Below are 15,107 nucleotides of genomic sequence, written 5' to 3'. Positions count from 1 at the left end.
TCGAATTTCGACTACCGCGGGACCTCTAGTTATTATTATTACAGTACGACGGACGCATTCGCTGAATACATTTGTATGTGGGTGGTGTAATGACTGAATTCCGTGTATCGGTGTGGTGCACTCGCACAGAGCGGACCGGCCGCGCCGCGCCACGTGTGATGACGTTGTTTGGCGACCAGGCGGCGCGCAGGTAAGCGTGTACACGGACCGCGTTGTCGGGTATGCGCGCGTTTCGATCCCGCGATAAATTTGATACGGCGAGCGGTGAATGCACCGGCCGGTTGGTTGCCAGCGGTCGCGGTTGCCTTTCACGCCGTCTTTTTTTTTCGTTTCGGACAGGAACGCTGAGGAGCCGAAGATATCAATTTCGACAGTAAAGAGCAACGTGAGAACAGCGGTCACGGAAACACCACGAAGACGGATAAACGCTTGCAATTTTTTTGGAATGTATTTCCTTATGGGACGATGCGGTGGGGTACCCTAACCGGGAAAAAAACGTCCGTAACGTAAGATTTTTATTTAATAGTTGCGTAATATAAGCAAATAATAAATTACCATGATAAAACAGGTCGATCGATAAGCGGTACGCATTTTTACTAAGTAAAGGTGACACGAGGTCGTGTGTCGGGGGCCGACAGTCATGCGAGCACATTATCCAATTTGGCATCGGTCGCGTCATTTCTAATCTCACTAATTGGAATAAGCCTGGTTACAAAAAAAAGTTACGTATATATTTTTATTAAAACATAAACACCATTTTAAAAAAAACAAAACACCAATAATACTACTTAATTAGTAGGAAAAAAAACGGAAATATTCCCAATGACTTGACATAGATTAAACGACTAGTCTTAATTTGGGTCGTCTAGATCAAGCGTCATTTCGTTTGTGAGACGAATAAGCAGTGATAAATGTGTTGTAATCTCGAGAAAACACCTGAATTTATAGGCGCGACGCAGCACTCGACAGACTCTTTGAGTCACGATTCTTTTATGGAAGCTTCAAGCAATAGACTGTAAAATTAGCAATTTAAATCTTGCACGTAAAACGCCGAATGTGCGAAGAGCATCTGTTGGCGGGGTCTTTGATTGTGGTCGTTTACGTATGACGCTCGAAGCGGCGGTTGTTTATGGCGAGCCCGGAAATTGTAATGGTCGATCGAAAATGACAAAGCGTCAGTCGAAGCGAACGAGACACAAAAACGTCAACGTCAACAGAACTAGTCGCTCGATCCAATGCCCGAAACGTTAGGCGCTCGTTGTAAAAAAAACTGAATAATGGAGCCAATGCGGCGTGCGACCAACGGCACACAACCACGCTATTTCGAGACGCGTTTTCCTCTTAGCAATAATAACCCGCATTACTAATAATAATAGAGACAGCGTTGTGTACAAACATTACGACGCAAAACGTTTCGCGGCACTATTACTGTTCCACGAATTTTCTTTAATGGCGGTGGTTGTGGCGATTCGCGAATTCGAAATATTAAAAGAGGAAGGCAGTCGGGATGTACGCGTCGAGCGTAACGCAAATTAGTGCGACATTAACAACTCGCAACTTAAATTAACGGAGTTTGTGTTATTAACGCAGACGACGACAATGAAGACTATTGCAGACCAAGTTTCCGAGTTGAGAAAGCAAGGAAGATTGCATAATACACTCCCAGTTCGGCGAACAAGTTAGCGAGAACTTGCGCTATGTGTGTACACATGCAGAATGTATGATGTGTGTGTGTGTATGTAGCGTTATGACTGTTCTAAACTGGCGGGGTGGTTCGGAGGGAGGTGAGTTTCTCAACTTTCACAGTGCAATGCGCTACGGCGTGCTAAAATATAGTTCAAATCGAGTTCAATTTCTGGGCGAAATTGTAATTTTATTGCCCGTTGTGCTGTGTGTACTAAGTCTCACTTTTTCGTACATCCTAATATTTTATTGTATGTTTGATGTATGTAGCAATTTATTCTCAAGCAACAGAAATGAGAGTAAACATTGATTCATGGTTACTTTGAACTAAAACTAAATCGCTGTTGTTTTTTTTTTTATTGCTTTTTTTTTATTGCCTAAGCAATATCCATCTAAATGGATGGACGAGCTCACAGCCCACCTGGTGTTAAGTGATTACTGGAGCCCATAGACATCTACAACGTAAATGCGCCTCCCACCTCGAGATATAAGTTCTAAGATCTCAGTATAGTTACAACGGCTACCCCACCCTTCGAACCGAAACGCATTACTGCTTCACGGCGGAAATAGGCGGGGTAGTGGTACCTACCCGTGCGGACTCCCAAGAGGTCCTACCACCAGTGATTACGCAAGTTATAATTTTGCGGGTTTGATTTTTATTACACGATCTTATTCCTTCACCGTGGAAGTCAATCGTGAACATTTGTTGAGTACGTATTTCATTAGAAAAATTGGTACCCGCCTGAGATTCGAACATCGGTGCATCGCTCAACACGAATGCACCGGACGTCTTATCCGTTAGGCCACGACGACTAAAACTAAAACTAAATCGCTGCTGTTACAGTTAAGACTTTTAAAGAACAACCGAATATGCAAGTCTGTGCTGTTTGTCAACCAGTCTATAAGATTAGACAACGCAACCCGACAAGAAACAGAACAAGATAACGTTATTACTTCAGTACAAACTTTAGTAATTACAACTAGCCAAACAACGAATCTCTAAACTCAAACGGAATACTAATAGCCAACCTAAATACGTTAATTTGTAATTAATTATTAACATTATTGATGAATAATGCTAATTTAAGATGCTTTCGTTATATCAAAAGTATGTTTTTTTTTGTAAACCTTAACCAACACTTAATTCGCATGCCTATTATGCTAAAATTAGTTTTTTTTATTACCCGAACAGGCAGACGAGCATACCACCTGATGGTAAGTGGTTACCGTCGCTCATGGACGTCATCAATGCCAGGGGCAGAGCCAACCCGCTGCCTACCGCATAATACTCTCCACAAGCCTTGTTTTTGATTGAACTGTTCATTAAAAAAGTCAGACGATTTCACAAATAAACCAAAGCCCGCAACGCTCTTTGTTAATTTTTATTATACTGAAACAGCCTCATATATTGAAATACAATTTAATCGATGTATTCCAATTTAATTGGTTAATCGGTATTCGCATTCATACCAATACATTCATGTCTGGTAATGATTATATTAACACTAATGATTTTTTATTATTATTAAGTCCGTAAGCAAGTTAATTATTAGTCTAAGTGAAATTCTAATAAACGCGATTCAGACCTACCTCTTGATAAAGAACAATGAAGTTAGCAGGATGGGGCTTTGTCTACGCCGAAAATATTCTATACATATTTTTATTTTAATAAGTTTTATTTTGGCATGTAAGACATTAGAGAAAGTAATATTTTTATTGTTATTTTATAAGTATATTGTAATAGATAATGGAATCATTGATAAATAGACATGCAGTAATGCAGATCGATAAAATATGTTGAAGGAAACATCTTATTTATTCAATTACTATTACCATTATATTATTCATGTCGTCTTAAACGCCTCCCAAGGGTTGCGCCGCTAAAGAGATTTATTAATCTCCAGTCGAACACCCGAGAACATCGCATACATTGGAAAACATTTTTATATACTATTCAAAACTGCGATGCATAAAGTACTTAGGTAAATATTTATCAGGTACAGATCCAAACAGAAGTCGTCAAATATCGATTAAATAAAATATCGATTTCTTATTTAATATTGTGATCAGCCCTAGGTGCAAACTTTTCTTACCGCCTGGTTGCAATCACAGAAATTTCATTCCATTTCTATTCCATACCTGTGAACAACCAAAAATTAAACAATTAAAATCACATTTATTTTTCATATACATTCCAATAAATTCTTTGACGAGACGAAACCAATTCGCGTACCTACATCAAAAATACACTAAGCTCAACTTGAAAAAAGAATGCAATAATAAATAACCTTACTAGGTTTTGACAAAAGGAGAGACATGTTTCGAGAATCCAATATAATACTGTGTAAGTTGGTACAGTCAAAGGAATAGGTACTCAAAAGTCAGCTCACATCTCCGCCCCCCGCTCGAGAGATCTATAGAGGTGGGTTTAGGGAGGCGAGGGTGGCCCCAAGGTCACCGCCCTCGGCTACGTAACCTAAGCTCCTTGTGTCGCCCGGACACCCGAAGTTATAAAACGTTAATATTGAATGATCGTTGAGAATTTTATTTCTTACGGATTTTGCTTGTTATTAGATATGTTTTTGACGTGACAACGTCTTATAATTCGATGGAGCCGGCTGCGCGCACGAACAAACATGACTCATGCGGCGTTACCTCGCTCTGAGGCGTATTTTCTTATGACGTTCAACTATCGTCAGTAAACCGACTTTACAGACAACCGTCTTTTTTTATTATTATTTTGTTCTGAATACGAGAACAGAGAAATTGTTCGTTTAAAACTATTACGTTAAATTTATGAGCCCCTCATTTTAAGGGTGATATTAAAAAATGAATTGAATAGATCTGTGTTTAACAAGTAACCTATAGTTGTTTCCACATTTAATCTACAAACTATACAATCGCGTTGGTCAAGCCAAACGAGTCTCATTAAGTACAGACTATTTAAACAAACATTATTATGATTCACACCGTTCACAATACGATTGCATCATCAAAACGATAATTTCTACGAATACGCTTATATTATTTTTTTGGTATTTAAATAATCTACATTCTCACATGTAATACAGAGATCGTTATTTTTGTACGTGCTGCAAAATTTGATGAAATATTTTTGCATTTGTCCATGATTAGGAAGAAAGAAAGAAAGACAGGTGACAGCTTATTTGTTTTCTACGAAACTTGATAGCTGCCGTTCGAAGTCGTCGTGGTCTAAAGGATAAGACGGCCGGTGCATTCGTGTTGAGCGATGCACCGGTGTTCGAATCTCAGGCGGATACCAATTTTTCTAATGAAATACGAACCCGACAAATGTTCACGATTGACTTCCACGGTGAAGGAATAACATCGTGTAATAAAAATCAAACCCGCAAAATTATAATTTGCGTAATTACTGGTGGTAGGACCTCTTGAGAGTCCGCGCAGGTAGATAACACCCCACCACCCTGCCTATTTCTGCCGTGAAGCAGTAATGCGTTTCGGTTTGAAAGGTAGGGCAGCCGTTGTAACTATACTTGAGACCTTAGAACTTATATCTCAAGGTGGGTGGCGCATTTACGTTATAGTTATCTATGGGCTCCAGTAACCACTTAACACCAGGTGAGCTGTGAGATCGTCCACCCATCTAAGCAATAAAAAAAATACTAGGACCTGACGCAGATAAATGATAGGCATTATTAGTTACGCTCCTATGTGTGTCTATCTCTGCTCCCTATCCGCGCGTAGCTGGAATAGCCCCTTAAACTACCGTTAAATACGGAGTTTGAACTAAGACTGGCGTCGTAGCTTTCTTACGCTATTTCTTCTACATTCGAATGTCTTGAACAATGGTCGGTTTTTATAACGGTCCAAATTATAACTTGAACATTCTTATAATGATTATCGGTATTTGGTTTTCAATTAAGTCTCAATTCATCGTACGTGACCGTTGTGCTTATTAATTACATCAGAGAATTCGATTCCGTTGTAATTTTTAATTTAATAATGCATTTTGTGATAATTGTGTTGTTTCAAATAAAAATTATTCTCTGCTTTCGTAATTCTCTGAAAGTGGCCATTTCAAGATTTCGGTTGACAGGTTATCTTCAGATATACTAGGTTATTTTATTTTATATTGAAACTAGCGATGAGTGGACTTCAAATCGTTCCCAAAACCTGCCACAGTGCGTCAGCAAACAAAATAAGTTTACAATATGAAAATGAAGTATGCAAAATCTGTACTAGGTACTAATTTTTCTCAGAAAATACCCACCCAAAACGAACCGCGTTATATAAAATAAGTTGCGTTCAATTTTATGTAAATGATTTTAAACTTGATTAAAAAACTTGAATTTGTAACAACGTCCTTGAGACGCCATACAAAAAGCGATTAGCATCAAATGTAACGAACGCGTTTGATCGAATTGATAAATTGCTTTGACGTTTTATTCAACATCCTTTTACACAATTATTCGGTTTTTTACTTTTTTCTAGATTACTATTTACAAAAATACTAATATTGATATTTACATTAACGTTTTAATCCAGTTAACGTTTCACATTTTAATCACGCAGGCATTAAATAAACATTTTTTTTAATTATACGATGTAATATAAGAGGCTATTCATTTAATAAGAAAAGCATAAAAATTAAATATATGGATGGCGTCAGATTACGTCAAAATGATTTGGGATCTTTTGTATGTCAGGTTAACGACCCCGAATTGTGACGTCAACCGTACAAGAGCAGCAATGATTACTCGTGCTTTGCTTCTAATTTGCGACACATCTTCACTGGTAATAAACAGGGTGCGACTGCGTGTGGTTCGCAGTACCTACCTGCCTATTTTTGTGGTAACCAGTCAGACATTTAGGAAGCAAAGTACATATATCTAAGACAAAGGAAATAGTATTTCTAATACAAAATAAATTTCCACCCGACATTTCGTTGACACCTACCCTCTTCACAAATATTAAAGAAATTTCGGAGCGCATCCAACTTTTTTTTTTTTTTTTTTTTTTTCCTACCTATGCTGATAGCCTTGAGAGGCTATTTCAGCTTCACCCTAACGTTTGTAGGTGAGCTCGCGGGGCTCAACCGGAGAGTTGCTAACACTGACCCTAGCAAGAGCAGTGCTTCGCAGAATCTACCACCGGATCGGAAACGTGACCCACTGAGAAGATCCGGCGAGAAACTCAGTGGGCTGTGTCTATGGGTTAGTTCGCTCGTCGAGCCCTTCGTCGCAAGCGACGGGTTCGACGAGGACGGTGACCGGTGCTTGTGGTGCCTAAGAGCACCGTTAATGGATCAGGAGGATCCGTAATGACGTGCTTTGGGCGACGTCGACGGTTTACCATTCGGTCTACTGGGTCGGGTATGTAATTTCCAGCGGCTACGATGAGAGGGTTCTCATGTCGTGCCGCCTTCTCAAAATGGCGCAGCGATGCCGACTGTAGATACTTACTGACAGAGTCAAGCTCCAGGTCATCGTGGAGATCCACGTTCCTCAGGAACCATGGTGCTCCGACGGCTATCCTGCAGAATCGGGATTGAATAACCTGAAGGGGCTTCAAGTTGGTGCGGGCTGCGTGAGCGAACACTACGCTTGCATACGTCATAACGGGGCGTATGCAAGTTTTGTAGAGAGTTACCTTATTACGGAGGGACAGTTTGCTTCGCTTGCAAAGCATAGGGTAGAGACGTCCTAATATGAAGGCGGCACGGTCGCGTACCGTTTTAATATGGGGACGGAATGTCATCCCTCTGTCGAGGGTGACGCCTAGGTATTTGACCTGCGAGGCCCACGGTATGGGCTGGCCAAAGAGAGTGACGGGGCTAACGGCGGAGGTGTTTGCGCGCCTATTAGGGAGTGGGATGCTCGAAGTGGTATTCGGAGGGCGACCCCTTTTGAAGAGCACCGCTGTGCTTTTCGTGGGGTTGATGTCGATGCGCCACTTCCGGAACCACTGTCCCATGGTGGCTACTGCGATCTGGAGTCGCCGATGAAGCAGCGACATCTTCCTACACGAGTAGTAGATAGCCGTGTCATCGGCGAAGAGCGCTAGATGGGTCTCCGGAGACCGGGGTATATCATTGATATACAAACTAAATAATAACGGGGAGAGCGCGGAGCCTTGCGGGACTCCGGCAGTCAGTTGACGGGGACGAGAACGAGTTCCCTCTACTCGATATCGAAACGAACGGTTCGACAAGAAGTCTCGTATGATGAGCACGAGTCTGTCTGGCACTCCCATGTTGTACAGTTTGTAAATTAAACCGTTGTGCCAGACTTTGTCGAACGCCTTCGCGATGTCGAAGAAGAGGGCGCCGGTCGGGATTTGTTTACGCCTATTTAGGCCTATCAGGATGTGCTCCGTGAGGCGGTGCACTTGTTGTACGCACGAGTGTTTAGAGCGGAATCCGAACTGTTCGTCTATGAGAATTTTGTTCGCGGTAACAAAATCCCAGAGGCGTTTCCTAAGGAGCCGTTCGTAAATTTTTCCTATCGTCGGGAGGAGACTAATCGGACGGTAACTAGAAGTTTCGTTTGTCGGTTTGCCCGGCTTATGTATACCGATAACATCCGCTTCTTTCCACACCGCGGGAAAGATGCAGTGCGTCATAGCGGCATTTAAAATTGTAGCCAACATTGCTATCAGTTGGACTGGCAAGAGTTTTAGCGCGCGGTTGCGAATGCCGTCGGAGCCGGATGCCTTCCTAGGTTGGAGATTGTGGATCGCGTCTCTAACTTCGTCAGTGGTAATGGGGGGTAACGCGTCCGAGGGCGGCAGGGAAGCTCTGCGCTCGACCTCCCTGTCGACTAACTCGGTGTGTTCGGGGTCCGCGTGTTGAGTGCTGGTGGTGCACTGCTCTTGCAGTGCATCGGCCAACAGCTCAGCCTTGTCATCGTCATCGAATGCCGGTGGTTGGCCTGAAGGGCGTACGAGGGGAGGCATAGTAGCGGTAGTTTCGGATTTGAGAGTCCTAGCTAGTCGCCAGTATGCTTGGTGGGAGGGCGCGAGTTGTTCTAAATAACTATGCCAATTATCGTTACGCGCGTCACTTAGGCGGGAGTGGACTTCGCGTTGTAGACGACGCATCCGAATCCGGTTTGAATGCGTGGGAAGACGATCGTAGGCCCGGATTGCCGCGTTCCTAACTCTTAAGAGATTCCTAAGTTCGGAGGACAGTCTGATGCGGTGGAAGCTGTCCTCCACATCGAGTTCTTTTGAAGATCTAATGATCGCGGAAGAGATGTGATCGGTAATGATGTTTATGGATTCGACGGTGTCCTCGGGGGATAGATTCGAATCCGGGCCGTAAGGGAGGATTGGCGGAGCGGCTTCGGCTAGGCACGTGCCCAGCTTATTCCAATCCACCATGGTCCTCGTAACAGTGGCTGGGTTGTGAGGGCGACCGAGCTGCATAAGGACAGGTCGGTGGTCTGAGTCGAGCTCTGACAGTGCTTCGATGGAACGTAAGCGCAGAGTTACGTTCCTAAGCAATGCCAGGTCTATAGTGCTCGGACGGAGCGCGATGTTATACGGATAACATGTTGGAGTTGGGGGACCGACTACTTCAAAAGTGAGGTCGTCTATAAACGCGTCGAGACGCCTACCGTTAACGTTCGTACGATGGCAGTTCCACCTAGTGTGGTGGCAATTTAAATCGCCTGCCAGGATGACGGAGTCTCCCATGCCAAACAGTGACTCGATGTCACTGCTCAGGAGGGGCTTGTCCGGGGGTAGATAAACGGATGCGATGACGATCGGCTGGTGTCCCGTCAGCGAGATACGGCACACTGACGCCTCGATATGTAAGAGCGAGGGAGTATCGAGAGGAACAACGTGCAGAGCCCGCCTATAGTAAATGGCAGTCCCGCCTTTGGAGGCGGTGAGTCTGTCATTCCTAACCATGACGTAATTCGCGACTTTCGGGTCACGACGCGAGGGCTTCAGACAGGTCTCCTGCACTAACAAAATATCTACAAGATTATCGCGGAGGAATTCGAAAATTTGATCGCGTTGCCGCGCGAGTCCGTTAGCATTGTAGAATGCTAACGTAAGGGAATACGGTTTTTCTCTACCTTTTTGCGCCATTGATTACCGGTAAAGAATTTTTATAACGTGCGAGACACGGACTCGTAGACGTCCATGTGATCGAAAGCGGCCGCGAGCCGCTGTTCGGGGGTTACCGACCTACGGATAGCATCTGCGAACGATCGCAGACGGTCAAAGTTTACCGCGGTGACGAAGTCGCGCACGAGCGCGAAGTCGTTGACGACTGAGGGTTGCGGGGGGCGGTACGCGGGCGCGGGGCGAGGTGCGAGCAGGGGCTGAGGCGCGTGACGTGTCGCAGGCGGGAGCTGGGGTACGTTTTGTGTTCCCTCCTTCGTATACGGCAGCGGTTTTTTCCACGCCGAGACGGTGGGAACCGCAGCCGGTACGAAGGCTGGTTTCGGCACTGAAGGCGCCGAAGTCTTTGGGTCGACGGTTCGGGGGGCTGGGTGGTTCAGGCGTTTACGCGGAGCCCTAGGACATCCGCGGTAGTTTGCCGGGTGCCCTTGCTTAAGGCATAGGACACAGCTTGGGGGTTCCGTCGCGGTTTCCCTAACACGCGAACATTCTGTGGTTGCGTGATCGCCGAGGCATTTCACGCAGCGGGGGCGCGCGTGGCAATTACGCGCTGAGTGGCCATAGAGCTGGCACCTGTGGCACTGCCCGGGAGTACCACGTTTATGGGGGGCTTCGATGGTGACCCCGGAGAGGCCGCATATCGTTTTGAGACATGAGATTCTTTTCTTTGCCTCCGGGGTTGATTCTAGCGCGACGAGAATCATATTGTACGGCTGTCTGCCGCGTCCGCTGTGCATCCGGTGCACACTAATTATTGGGAGGGACTGACCGATCAGATCCTCCTTTACGTAGTCTATGTCGAGTTCCTTGGGGACTCCACGTATCACTACGCGGAGTTCGCGGTCCTCCTGAAGAGCATAGGTGTGATAACCTATGTTCTCCTTTCGGAGGTAAGCAGAGAGGGCCCTATGGTCGCCCGGCGTTGCGACCTTAATCTGAATCCCATGCGCGACGTTACGCGCATGGGTATAATTAATTTTGTTGGCCTGAAGGGCCTGGGATACGCGATTCCACGCTGACTTCTCCTGGAGTATCAGCGGGGGCGGGACAACTGTTTTAGGCGCGGGCGCGGTTTTTGGGCGCGGCGGTGGGATTACGCGGCGGGCGGAGTCCGACTCCGGCGTTACGACTACCTGCGGTCGGGAGGCGGTCGCGGACTTGGTTTGCTTCGTCATGGAGCTCCGGGACTCCACGACGCGAGTACGCTTTTTACCGCGCGTTACAGTTTGGAACCCATCCGAGGTTCCGGGTTGAGGGTTAGTCGCGGACTCGAAGTCCATCTCCGATTCGGTATCGGAGCCTGAACTAGACGCTATTGAGGTCGCGACGGACGAAACTGACGTGATTGACGCGGGCGCGGGGGTAGCGGGGGCGGGGGCGTTAGACGCTACGGCGGCGGCGTGCGTACGTGCGCTTGAACACGGACCGGCGGCGGGGCACGCGAGGCATGCCTGCGAGGCATGTTTGGCGACGGCGGCGAGAGATGCAGGGGGAGAATAATTACCAAAAGAGGCCCTATAGGCTTCGAATTCGGGCGCGATTGACGGATATTTTTCCCGAATGAAGTCGATGAAAAGTTTTTCCTCCATCTTTACGTGATTTTCGCCCGGGGGGGGCGGCCCCGGGACTTAAACACGCGCTCGCCTTGCGGCGAGGCCCCTGCGTCGGTAACACTAAATTGGCCGAAGCGATTCTAGGAATTTTAGAAATTTTAGTGAATAGAATAAGTAGAATAGAATTAGAGTGAATAGAACCACTGCACAGTTCCCGGGCGGCAATGCCTTGCAATTAGGCGCAGGTACAAATTCCGAGAAACACTTGGGCCACAGATGTGCCACGAACAATGATCTATTATCACCGGTAGTCACTTCCGACAAAACAATGAGCACGTCCACGCGCGTCGGTTGCTCAAATCGGAATGCGCATCCAACGATGTCTATCTACTTGTAAAAGGTTTTAAATAAAATTATATCATTCTAACACATAATAAAACTACACTACCCAATTTAATAATATTACCTCATTCGCATGGTATAACAATAGACATTTTAAATTTTTTGTGAACAATTATCACGTTGTTTCTTAGTAAGCATCAGTGGATTTTTACTTAGTTTATGTCACAAGTCTGAGAAGAGATCTTTTGTGAATACATTTTTTTTTATACAGCCTACGTCAGAAACAAACTTTCTTTGTTGATTTTTTTATCTTTTGCATGAAGGCGACAATAGACTGAACATTAGCTCAATAAAAGATGCTTTGTCTTATTTTAATTAAAAATAGAACGGGCACTGGGGCCGTGTTTAAATGACAAAGGGCCAATATGTAAATAAAAAGTGCATAACCATTCTAAAACAAGTCTGTTTGCATTTTATTTTGTTACCGATTTTCTAGCACGATTTCTTTGTTTTTTTATTTTTAACTTTTTCACTTACTAGTAAATTATTATAACCACTCGAGGCGGACACTAAGTTTCAATTCTATATTATAACTAGCTAACCCGACAAACGTTGTTTTGCCATATATTATATTATTTGTTTTTTTTTTTTGATGTGTCACCCTTGTATATGAAAAATAGAGGTTGACCGTTTGATTTGTTGAATACGGAGCTAATTAGAAAAATTGGTAACTGCCTGCGGAATTAGAACACCGGCACATATAGTAACATCGCTTTCCCTCTTCTTTCATCCTTTAAGCCACGACGACTTAAATACGCACAACAAACATGCATTCAGTATCATAAGATATTCGTTCGTATACCTACTTCCTTTGGCCACTGCATATTCAATGACAAGTACACTTTGACTTCACTCACGTGTCGAAGTTGACAATTTTTTCTCTTACGACGATTTGTAGCTTTAAACATGTCTGTACAATGCAAATGTCGCAAGCCTCCCAGTAAGCGAAGTTCGAAGAACAACAGTGAAATTTACAGGTCACAACAACTACCACAATTTACATAAGTCTATGCTTAAATATTGTAACTATACTGAGACCTTAGAACTTATGTCTCAAGGTGGGTGGCGCATTTACGTTGTAGATGTGTATGGGCTCCAGTAACCACTTAACACCAGGTGGGCTGTGAGCTCGTCCACCCATCTAAGCAATAAAAAAAAGGAAGAAAAAGAAAATGCAACGGACGATTTTTTTTAAATTCGATAACACTAGATTTAAAAAAAAAATCTGTCGTAACTTTTTCATTGGCAATAAAACTTGTTCGATTCGACTTTAATAAGATGTATCACTATGATTTATCACCGAAATCCACGAACTACTTACACAATATTCTAATTCGATTTTTTATTTATGTAATATTATTATTAGTACGTAAGTGTTGTAATGTTCAATGACACTTATGTAAGAATTCGTGATCATTAATATGCATCTTATTTAGGGTAACTTTGGGAGGAATATTATTATTTATTTTACACGAGTGATTTTTTGCAAGACGACACAGTATATTTTGCTGATAAAAAATTGGATTAAATTAAAAAACAACATTTCTTATATTTATTTATGGAAAGGTCTAAAGATTAGGAAAAAGTTGAATGCACACTGATTTTTTTTGGGAGTAAAATGGCAGATAGTATCTACTCAAGATCCAACTTGTGTTAAATAACACAACTACAAGAATACCACAGAAGCAATTATACCTTAGTCTCTGTTGTTTTCACATAAATACAAGCTAACCTTTGAATAATATGCAATAGATGTCTATGGGCTTCAGTAACCACTTAACACCAGGTGGGCTGTGAGCTCGTCCACCGACCTAAGCAAAAAAAAATATATACGAACGCGTCTGTGTTTCGTATTCGTCAACTTGTTAATATTTCCAAAGCCTTAAGACAGAAGAATGAAGCAAATGAATCATTTAACAAAATTCCAAAGTAGACTAAAAAACACCGGATGCGTTTTTTACAGACTATCGTTTTACTTACTACACACAATCAGCGATATTCCGGTCCGGTCACCCTCGGCTTTTTACTGTCGCCGCTAGCTACGAACGGTCCTTCACATAAAAGAAACGCGAACCGAGCGAGAAATCCGGCTGAATGCGCAAGACGATGCTTCATTGGTACTTCGACATTTTTATACAGACATTTTAAGAAAATACTTATATGAGTTTCGTAATAAAAATATATTATACTAGCCGTACTCGCCCGCTTCGCTGCGCATTTAAAAGTAACATTATTATTTATTGTCATTATAATTAGAGAGTCCAATCTGGAAAGACCTTTCCAGTTTCACCAGGACAGGTGGTCGAGCAAAGGCTCAGCCAGGAGGGATGGTATTTGCTTACAGCTGCCCGAGCGCCTCCGAAGGAGACCTAACAACTCGAGAGCAGCTGCTTCGCGAATGAATCTACTACCGGATCGGAATCGCGACCCGCTGAGAAGATCCGGCGAGAAACTCAGCAAGCTAGTTCATTGGTTAAGTTGCACGTCGAACTCTTTGTCGAGTTCGACGAGTACGGTTACCGGGGTCTCTAAGCCTGCTCCTAGTGTTAGAGCTGAAGGCGTCTAATGCAAAGGTTACTGGATCTGATGGATCCGTAAGGACGTGGGAGTCCAACAAATTCATCCATTAAGTACATGTATTTTCTACATGGATACCAAGTTTCAAGTTAATCGGATGCATGGTTCAGTAGTTATAACGGAACATCCGTAAAAACCAATGTAGATTTATATATTAGTATAGATTACAAATTACACTAGTTCTTATGTAGCTGAATTTGTTTATAGTAGTAAACTAATGACACACCAGTAACCGGATATTTACATACGATAAACATGTTACTGGGAAAATGGACTGTTTGCAAAATGTAATACATAATATTCGTTATTGTAACAAACACGAGGAATATGCTTCATGACGGTACAAAAGAACATTGTCTCATTGTCATCTTATTTTCCTACCAATCTGTGTGTAGATTGATGACGCGAAGACATGTGCGTTCTTTTTTGGAAAGCCTAAATATCCGTTCTTGGAACTTGGATCTAATGCGGGTTGACATGTGGGTTAATGCGAGAGATGTGACCGTCTACCCATTCGGCAAATAACACTAACAATGTATCTTTATTTGTGTCAACTACTAAAATTTATTGGGACACTACAATCTGTTGGTTATTGTAATATAAATCAAGAAAACAATTTATATTTCTTTAAAAGTTGCATACAGTGAAAGCATGTATTAATGTAAACCATTTCAATAATTCAAAACGCATGCGTCTTCTGCTATGTCAATCTTATTAGAGGCACGCAAGGGTATGTCGTCATAAGTAAGTATAAACAGTAGCGGAGAGGTACTCCGC

General features: G+C 43.4%; 1 protein-coding gene across 14 annotated transcripts in view; it reads right to left on the bottom strand.

Annotated features, from left to right (window-relative positions):
- The window catches only part of LOC101736219 (C-terminal-binding protein), a 132,009-nt gene that overhangs the window by 93,968 nt on the left and 22,934 nt on the right, over positions 1-15,107 (bottom strand). For 2 of the 14 annotated variants that reach the window (XR_009976819.1, XR_009976820.1), the window contains exons 1-2: positions 7,128-9,794; positions 3,777-3,822 (exon numbers count right to left, since the gene is read on the bottom strand). The exons of the other annotated variants lie outside the window; for them this stretch is intronic. The gene's annotated coding sequence lies outside the window, so the exon portion shown is untranslated. Of the gene's footprint in view, positions 1-3,776; positions 3,823-7,127; positions 9,795-15,107 lie in introns of those variants that run through there. 14 annotated transcript variants of the gene reach the window in all.

The sequence above is a fragment of the Bombyx mori genome, chromosome 26 (genome assembly GCF_030269925.1).
Source record: "Bombyx mori chromosome 26, ASM3026992v2".
NCBI classification, from domain to species: domain Eukaryota; kingdom Metazoa; phylum Arthropoda; class Insecta; order Lepidoptera; family Bombycidae; genus Bombyx; species Bombyx mori.
This window is presented reverse-complemented; position numbering and strand designations above follow the sequence as displayed.